General features: G+C 46.6%; 1 protein-coding gene across 3 annotated transcripts in view; it reads left to right on the plus strand.

Annotated features, from left to right (window-relative positions):
* PIK3C2A (phosphatidylinositol-4-phosphate 3-kinase catalytic subunit type 2 alpha) overlaps positions 1–8,149 on the plus strand; it is a 170,632-nt gene that overhangs the window by 37,910 nt on the left and 124,573 nt on the right. For 2 of the 3 annotated variants that reach the window (XM_006142496.3, XM_014584597.2), the window contains exon 1: positions 7,885–8,023. The exons of the other annotated variant lie outside the window; for it this stretch is intronic. The gene's annotated coding sequence lies outside the window, so the exon portion shown is untranslated. Of the gene's footprint in view, positions 1–7,884; positions 8,024–8,149 lie in introns of those variants that run through there. 3 annotated transcript variants of the gene reach the window in all.

Consider the following 8,149-nt stretch of genomic DNA (forward strand, 5'->3'; position numbering starts at 1 on the left):
GTGCGCTCGCCAGACAGACAGAGAGAGACATAGAGACAGAAAGCGAGAAATCACCCCCCAGGGCAGATGGTCACGCCGCAATCCCTTCTCCTCCGTTCTCCTCTCGGGATCTTGGGCACGCACGCACACGCGCCAGGCGTGAGTTTTAAGCCACCGGGTCCAGGACACGAACCGCGGTCGACTACGTGGGAGTCCAGCGAAATAGCCATTACGCTAACTGCTGGTTCCCTGCATTCCCTTTTTCTCCATTCTCCTCTCAGGATTTTAGGCACACATGGACACGCACCTGGAGTGATTTTCAAGCCACTGGGTCTAGGACTCAAACTGTGGTCAGTGAAATGGGAATCCAGCACCTTAATGATGGTTATGTCACCTGCTGGGCCTAGTGCGGAATTGTTAACATCTCAAATTATTTATTTTATACTGTTTCCACTGCAATCTTATAACAAGTTTATAACTTCAGGATTTGTTTCTTTTTTTTTTTTTGTCATTTCACTTCTATACAAAACATACTAGCATTTATGCAGACTAAATAATTTGTGCTAAATGACTAAGCTCTTATACTTTTTTTTCTAATATTTGAAAGTTATACATGTTCATGGTAAGAAATTCAACCTGTATGAAAGGACTATATAGTAAAAAGGAAGGTGCCCCCTATTATGAACCTTTCTAATCCTCTTGAAAGACACGGCCACTATGACCAGTATTTTGTGTATCCTTAAAGAAGAATTCTACGCTTTTACAACACACTTCAGTGCTTAAATCATAAATACGAGCGTGCCACAGGTTATTCCGTAACTTGGCTTTTTAACAGGATAGAGAGGACATGATTCCATATTGTAAATTTTTTCTTATCAGTGCATCTTTCTTTTTCTTTTTGCAGTTTTTTGCCATAGGGCATGCACATTAGCAGGAGAGAGACAAAGAGAGACAGAGTGAGGGAAAATGAGAAATCACCTCCAGTGAGAATGGCCATGCTACAATTCCTTCTCCCCCATTTTCCTCTTGGAATTTTGGGCATACACACATGCACATGTGCCTACTGTGATTTTCAAGCTCCCGGGTCTAGGACTCGAAATGTGGTCACATGGGAATGCAGCACCTTAACCACCACACCACCTGCTGACCTTCAGTACATCTTTTCAACAGTTGCATAGTGTTTCATTTTATGACATATCATAAGCTCCTTCGCCCATTTCCTACTGAAGGACATTACGTTGTTTTCACTCTCGTCCTCCTATCATTTTTATGAGTTGAATTGTATGCCCCCCCCCAATTCATATGATGAACTCCTAGTTCTTAATATCTCAGAATGTAAACTTATTTTGAAGATAGGGTCTTTACAGAAGTGATCAAGATAAATGCTGTCATTAGCATGGGCCCTAATGCAATATGACTGGTGTCCTTTAAGAAGAGGAAGTTTGGGATTAGCAAATGGCATAATGGTCACATCGCTGGACTCCCACATAGTTTACCATGGTTCAAGTCCCAGACCTGGCAGCTTAAAACTCATGCTGGGCATGTGTGCATGTATGACTAAGATCCCGAGAGGAGAATGGAAGAGAAGGGACTGTGGTGTGACCATATCTTTAGGCGGGTGATTTCTTGCTTTCTGTCTCTCTGGCGAGCATATGTGCCCTACAGTAAAAAAATCTCTCTTAAAAAAAAAAAAAAGGAAGTTTGAACAAAGATACTTAAGGAGGAAAGATGGCATGAAAACATTAGGAGAGAGGCCTATAAGATATATTTTCTTCACAGCCCACAGAAGTTGGTTTCTCAGACCTCTAACTTCTCAACTGCAAAAATATATTTGTTTTCAAAGCTACTCAGTCTGTGGTACTTTGTTATGGCAACCCTAGTAAACTAATGCAAGGATACTTCAATGAATATCTTTGTGTATACATTTTTTCCCCACAAGAGATTTAACTATATAGGTGGAATTTTTTTTAAAAAGTGAATTTGTTATTTTTTAACCAATATCATTTTACTTCCTCTTTAAGATTTCCTCAGATGGTTGGGAACCAGCAGTTAGCGTAATGGCTATGTCGCTGGACTCCCACGTAGTCGACCGCGGTTCGCATCTCGGACCCGGTGGCTTAAATCTCATGCCGGGCGCGTGTGCGTGCGTGCCCAAGATCCCGAGAGGAGAATGGAGGAGAAGGGATTGCGGCGTGACCATCCGCCCTGGGGGGTGATTTCTCGCTTTCTGTCTCTATGTCTCTGTCTGTCTGGCGAGCGCATGCGCCCTATAGCGAAAACCTCTCCAAAAAAAAAAAAAGATTTCCCCAGAGGTGACCAGCAGTTAGCGTACTGGCTATGTCGCTGGACTCCCACGTAGTCGACCGCGGTTCGCATCTCGGACCCGGTGGCTTAAATCTCATGCCGGGCGCGTGTGCGTGCGTGCCCAAGATCCCGAGAGGAGAATGGAGGAGAAGGGATTGCGGCGTGACCATCCGCCCTGGGGGGTGATTTCTCGCTTTCTGTCTCTCTGTCCCTCTCTTTCCGGCGAGCACACGCACCCTATAGCAAAGAAAAAAGAAATTTCCTCAGATGAGTTAATGATATTTTCCAAGCACCAAATCACCTGGTCATGGAATGGACAGCAGCAGACCCCAGAACACCTGAAGTCCTTTCATACGTCCATATCTTTGTCCATGTCCTTTCCTTTGCCTGGAATGCCCTTCCCCCGAGATGCCCTTGAAAAATTCCAATACAACTATTTCAAGTGGTGCCTCTTCTGTGAAAACCTCCATGGCTGGCAGCCACTAGAATCCACCCCAGGGATCCTCACACCTTTGTATATTCCCTTTCCCCTGATGTGGAGCGGACATACCTGCTCACTTCTCATGAATGGGGCATGGCAGAAGTGCTAGGATACCATTTCTGAGATTCCGTTACAAAGAGACTGGCTGTTACCCAGGGGTGCTTTCTCTCACATGCCTGTATCTCCTATTTGGTCATGCTTGTTGGGGGAAGCCCACCATCATACTATGAGACAACCCTGTGGAGAGGTCTATGTTGGTAGAGATCAAAGCCTTCTAACAATTAAAAAAATAAATAAAGCTAAATAAAATAATAATAAAAAAGGGGGAGCCGCCAGGTGGTGTGGTGGTTAAGGGCACTGGACTCTCACATGGCTGACCGCAGTTCGAGTCCCAAACTTGGCAGCTTGCTTTCTCACTTTCTTTCTCTTTCTCTTGCTCTCGCTCTCTTACGTAGTCCCTCTCTGGTCAAATTAGAATTAAAAAATAAATAAAGTTAAATAAAAATTTTTAAAAGCCTTCTAACAACCACATGAGTGAACTTGGAAGTGGACTGACTCCCCACTCAAGCCTTTAGGTGAGACCAGCAGCTAACAGCTTGACTGCAACCTTGTGAGAGACCTTGAGGCAGAAGCACCCACCTAGGCCATACCTACATTTCTGACCCACAGAAACTGAGAGAGCAATTGTGGAATTGTGGGTTCCTTTAAACTGCTAAGTTTTGGGGTAACTGGACAGGCAGCAACAGATAACTAATACGCCTCCCACCTTCCCTCTGTCTTGTCCCTGGGCTTCCAAAGTAATCTGGGCCTCCCACTGGTAGCATTGGTAGCACACCACACTATTTCATTTCTGTGTCACTCTCCGCCACTTGACAGTCCCAAAGAGAGGGACCCTGACTGAGTAAGCTTTGTGTTTACTGTGTCTCCCACAAAGTTCATGTCACCACCATCACTTCCCTAGATGGTACAATAACCTCCAAGCTGGGCTGCCCAGACCTCTAGCCCCTCTCTAATCTGTTCACCTCCCAGACCTATGAAATATTTAAAACTGTACCTCTGATCATCTGAGAGTTTACAATACTTCTCCTCATTTTAAAGGTAAAGACCTGAATTCTTACTGCAGCCTTCTGGGCCCAGCATGATGCGCTTGCCTCACATACTTCCAAAGTCACTTCCCCTTGTTCCGGGTACAACAATGCCGCCTTTCACTTCCTCAGTGAGCCATGCTCCTTCCTCCCTCAGAGTATCTGCACACCCTGTTCCCACTGCCACCTTCCCCCCCACCCTCGCTCAGTCTCTACTTATCCTTTCAATCTCAGCCCAGTACCACTTTCTCAGGAAAGGCCTTCCCACCTCCCATTCTAAATCACAGAACACCATAGCTTTCCTTCCTACTTCTTAGTCCAATTGTGATGAAGTTATTGTTTAACTAGATGTGTAATGTTTGTCTCCCCGTTGGACTGCTAGCTCTGTGAGTGCAGAGACCTACTGTCGTATTCACTACTGTATTCCTAGCACAGCACAGAGCACAGTGCCTGGCATCGAAAAAGCAGGGGCTCAGGCCAGCTGGGGCATGACTGGATCCCACATGGCCAACTGTGAAGTGCAACCACACTGGGCATGTGTGCCCGGAATCCCAAAAGGAGGGAGAAATGGAGAAGGGATTGCAGTGTGGCCAACCCCTGGCGGGTGTGTGTGTGTGTGTGTGTGTGTGCACACGTGCGTATTCTTTCTGACTTTCTCTCCTCTCTCTGGTGAGTGCATGTGTCCTCTAGCAAATTAAAAAAAGTAGGGGATCAATACTTTTTATTTTTTGCTGCATCAATTACAAGGCATACATTTCCTGTTCTACAAACATCATGTCCTTTAATCATTTACACATTTAATGTCCTAAGTATCCTTTTCTATGACAGTGTTGTCTGCCTTAGTGATCTCGGAGGGATAGAGACCATAGTTTTCGTTGTTTTTTTTTCCCCCTATAGGGCACGTGCACTTCCTGAAGAGACAGAGAGACAGAGACAGAGAGGATGAGAAAACACTCCCCAGGGAGATGACCATGCTGCAATCCCTTTTCCCAATATGCTGTCCAAGCAGCCTGGTCCAGGACTTAACTGTGTAGTTGGCCATGTGGGATCCAGCTGCCCCAGCCACCATGCCAGTTTTTAAAGTGTGCAGTATAGTACCCAGCAGAGTGCTTCCCACGGGTGGGGATCCAGCTCTGGGCAAGGAATGAGAAATGGAACTGTTTATTAATAGCACTTTGTAGAGGTTAAAATCTCTTTGACCTGTTGGGGGCAGTGTGAGGTTAAAAGAGAATGAGCCATGCAGTCAGACCCAAGTTTGGATTCCAGCTTTAATGAGTAGTTGTGTAACTTTGGACAAGTTACTTTCCTTTCTGTTCTTAAAATTCATCAGCCCTAAAATGAGGATATAATAATGATATCTTTTATAAGATATTGGAGAGTTTCCATGAGATAACATAAAACAATAAGAACAGGGCTGGTGCTTAGCAAATGTCAGCCACTATTTTTATCCATGCCTTAAAAAAAAAAAAAAAAAAAAAAAGGTTTGCCCATTTCTCATTTGATCCTGGAATCCTGGAAGAAGTTTGGGCATATTTGTGATACTGTGAAGTTCTCTGTGGGAAGTTAGGACTGGAATACTTAAAAAAAAATGTTATGCCTCCTCCGCAATCCTTTTCTCCACCTTTGAGTCTTAAAATTGAAGCCAGTGGGAGAAAGGAGAGGAGAAATGGCTGCCAGCCCTGTTCTAGTTAGTCCCAAACTACAGCAGTGCCCGTTTGCACTTTCTCCCACAAGTCCATGTTTGTATTGCTTACACACACAGCTTCGCAGGCACACCATTGCCGGACAGACGAGGTATGCTAAGGGTTCAGGTTCTGACACCTGGAAATTCATGCTGCTTTTATTAATTTACTTATAGAATCTGGAGAACCATGGAACTCTTTTTCATGCTCATCACCTTATTAGGATCCTTCTGACTGATCAGAGTTTACCAAGTATCAGAGTTTCAAAGTCATAATAAAATAATGAAGTCAGAACTGTAACGAGGAATTGATTCAAGGACCAAGGCCCTCTGCTGCTGGGACCCTGGAAAAATACATGTATTTGTCATTTAAAAAAACATAAAATAAGAAACAGGGCCCAGCAGATGGCGTAACGGTTACATCATTGAACTCACCCATGGCCGACCATGGTTGTCATCCCGGACCTGGAGGCTTGAAACTAACGCTGGGCATGTGTGCGTGTGTGCCCTAAATCCTGCGAGAATAGAGGAGAAGGGATTGTGATGTGACCATCACCCCAGGGGAGTGATTTCTCACTTTCTTTCTGTCTCTCTGTCTCTGTCAATTTTATGCACCCTATAGCAAAAATTTCTCTGAAAAAAAAAAAATATGTCTGAAAGATACAAAAGAGTCAAAGAGTCAATCTCCCCTGAAGATTCAGTGTTTTCTCACGCCTCTCCTTTCTTTCCTGAAGGCACACTCGGTTCTGGAACAGAAGCTAGGAAGCCATCCTAAGTGAGATAAATGGTTTTTCCCACCTCTTGTAATCTTGTGAACTAATGCCAAGTCTAGAAATTCCTCCTCTGGTCAGAAGTAAAGCAGAACAATGCCGGGGAACTTCGCAGAGTCCTAAGGGACATTCTTCTAGGGTGTGTAAAGCTTGCCTGGAAGTGTGTACATGGGGAGGGTGGGGTTGTTGAAAAGCCAGGAGTCGGAAGGGTGGATAGACAAGAGCTGGTAGCCACGGTCATAAAGCATAGTCACACAGGTTGCTTCTAGACTTTTCCATGGAATAGAAACTCATTCAATCTTTCTGTCTCCACAGAGGTGTAAGCATGTTTATCATAGCGATCAGCAGGCCACATTCTTCTGCACTTCACCCCTACCTAACACCCCTTCCCCAAAAGAAATCCAGCTTCTTTACCTTTATTTGCTGGAGCAAAATATAAATAAATGGACAGACTTTTGAAAATTTGTAATATAGAGAGAGAAAGTGAGAAATCACACTTCAGAGGTTATAGCCATTTTGCAATCCCTTCTCCTCTTAGGATTTTGGGCATTTTTCCCACCCCACTATTTTTCAAGCCCAAGGTCTGGGACTGGAAGCCACACAATTGGCTAAGTGGGATCCAACCACCTTAACCACCGCACCAGGGCTGGCTTCATTTTTTTTTTTTAAACTGAGAGTTGCAGCCTAAATCAGTCTAGTGCCCTATAATGTGACCCTGTAGGTGTAGACCCATTTTCTTACTGTTTAAGGGACAACCTGTTATAAAATACTGTGGAACTTTATTTGAATCGTGCCCGAGCTTCACCATCTGTAAATCGGCATAATTGTTCTATCTACTTCACATGATTATGTAATTTTAAATCTAACATTTAAGAACTAAACGCTTTACAGGCACGATCCCATTCCATACTCCTGAGGAAGTTGTTATTGTGGAGATGGTATGCGAAGATTTTTTTTTATCGTAGAAAGAGCCGTCTGGCTGTGAGTTAATATTATCGGGCTATCTTCCTTACCTGGCTGTGGTGAGGATTACACTGACACTGACGTGAAAGCTCGCATATCACCTAGCACTCTACACCAGCCACGTGATAGCCTAATTACACACCCCACGGCACCTGATCCACCGTGAGGACTCGGGAAACGATGGTTGGAGGAAACGATTTTGTCTTGCCTGATCCTTTCAGTCTTCCAGTCTCAAACTAATCTCGGTGCAGCCTGGGGCCAACAGCACACATCGGGGAGCCACAGCCCGAGTGGAAGCGGGTGCTGGGTGCCTGGATAGGACATGGGAACAATAGCGTATTCGGCGCCCAGGACGGTGGGCCATGCTGCGGACGCCGGGCGGGAGAGGTGGCTGACTGCAGTTTCCGGAGAGCTCGATCTCCAATCTGGGGCTGCGTGGAGGGGAGCCCCGGGCGCTCTCCGCACGCCCCAGGAGACCTGGCGCGGGCCCCCGACTCCCACCACCCTGTCCCAAACCGCTCGGGACGCGCGCTAGCCCCGCCCACCACCAGGTAGTCCGTCCGCACCAGCCAATCTGCAAAGGCGCCCGGGAGCAGGAGGCGGGGCTTCCAGGCCGGAAGTGACGTGCTGTGCTTGGCTGGCTGCGAAGTCGGCCGGAGCTCTCGGCGCCAGCTGAGCCAGCTGAGGGGGAAAATGGCTCGGACCGCGGAGGCTGCGGCGGCTCGGGTTGTGGTGGAGGCGGAGGCTCAGGTGGCGTGAGGTGAGAGCGGTCGGCGCCGCGCTGGCTGGGGCCCGGACCCTGCTGTGCCAGGGCGGAGCGGGTCGTCGGGGATCCCGGGACGGGGCTTCCCGAGGCGCGGCACCAAGCCCCGGGGGCCGCCCTCAT

This window comes from Tupaia chinensis, unplaced genomic scaffold (genome assembly GCF_000334495.1).
Source record: "Tupaia chinensis unplaced genomic scaffold, TupChi_1.0 Scaffold000077_1, whole genome shotgun sequence".
NCBI lineage: Eukaryota > Metazoa > Chordata > Mammalia > Scandentia > Tupaiidae > Tupaia > Tupaia belangeri.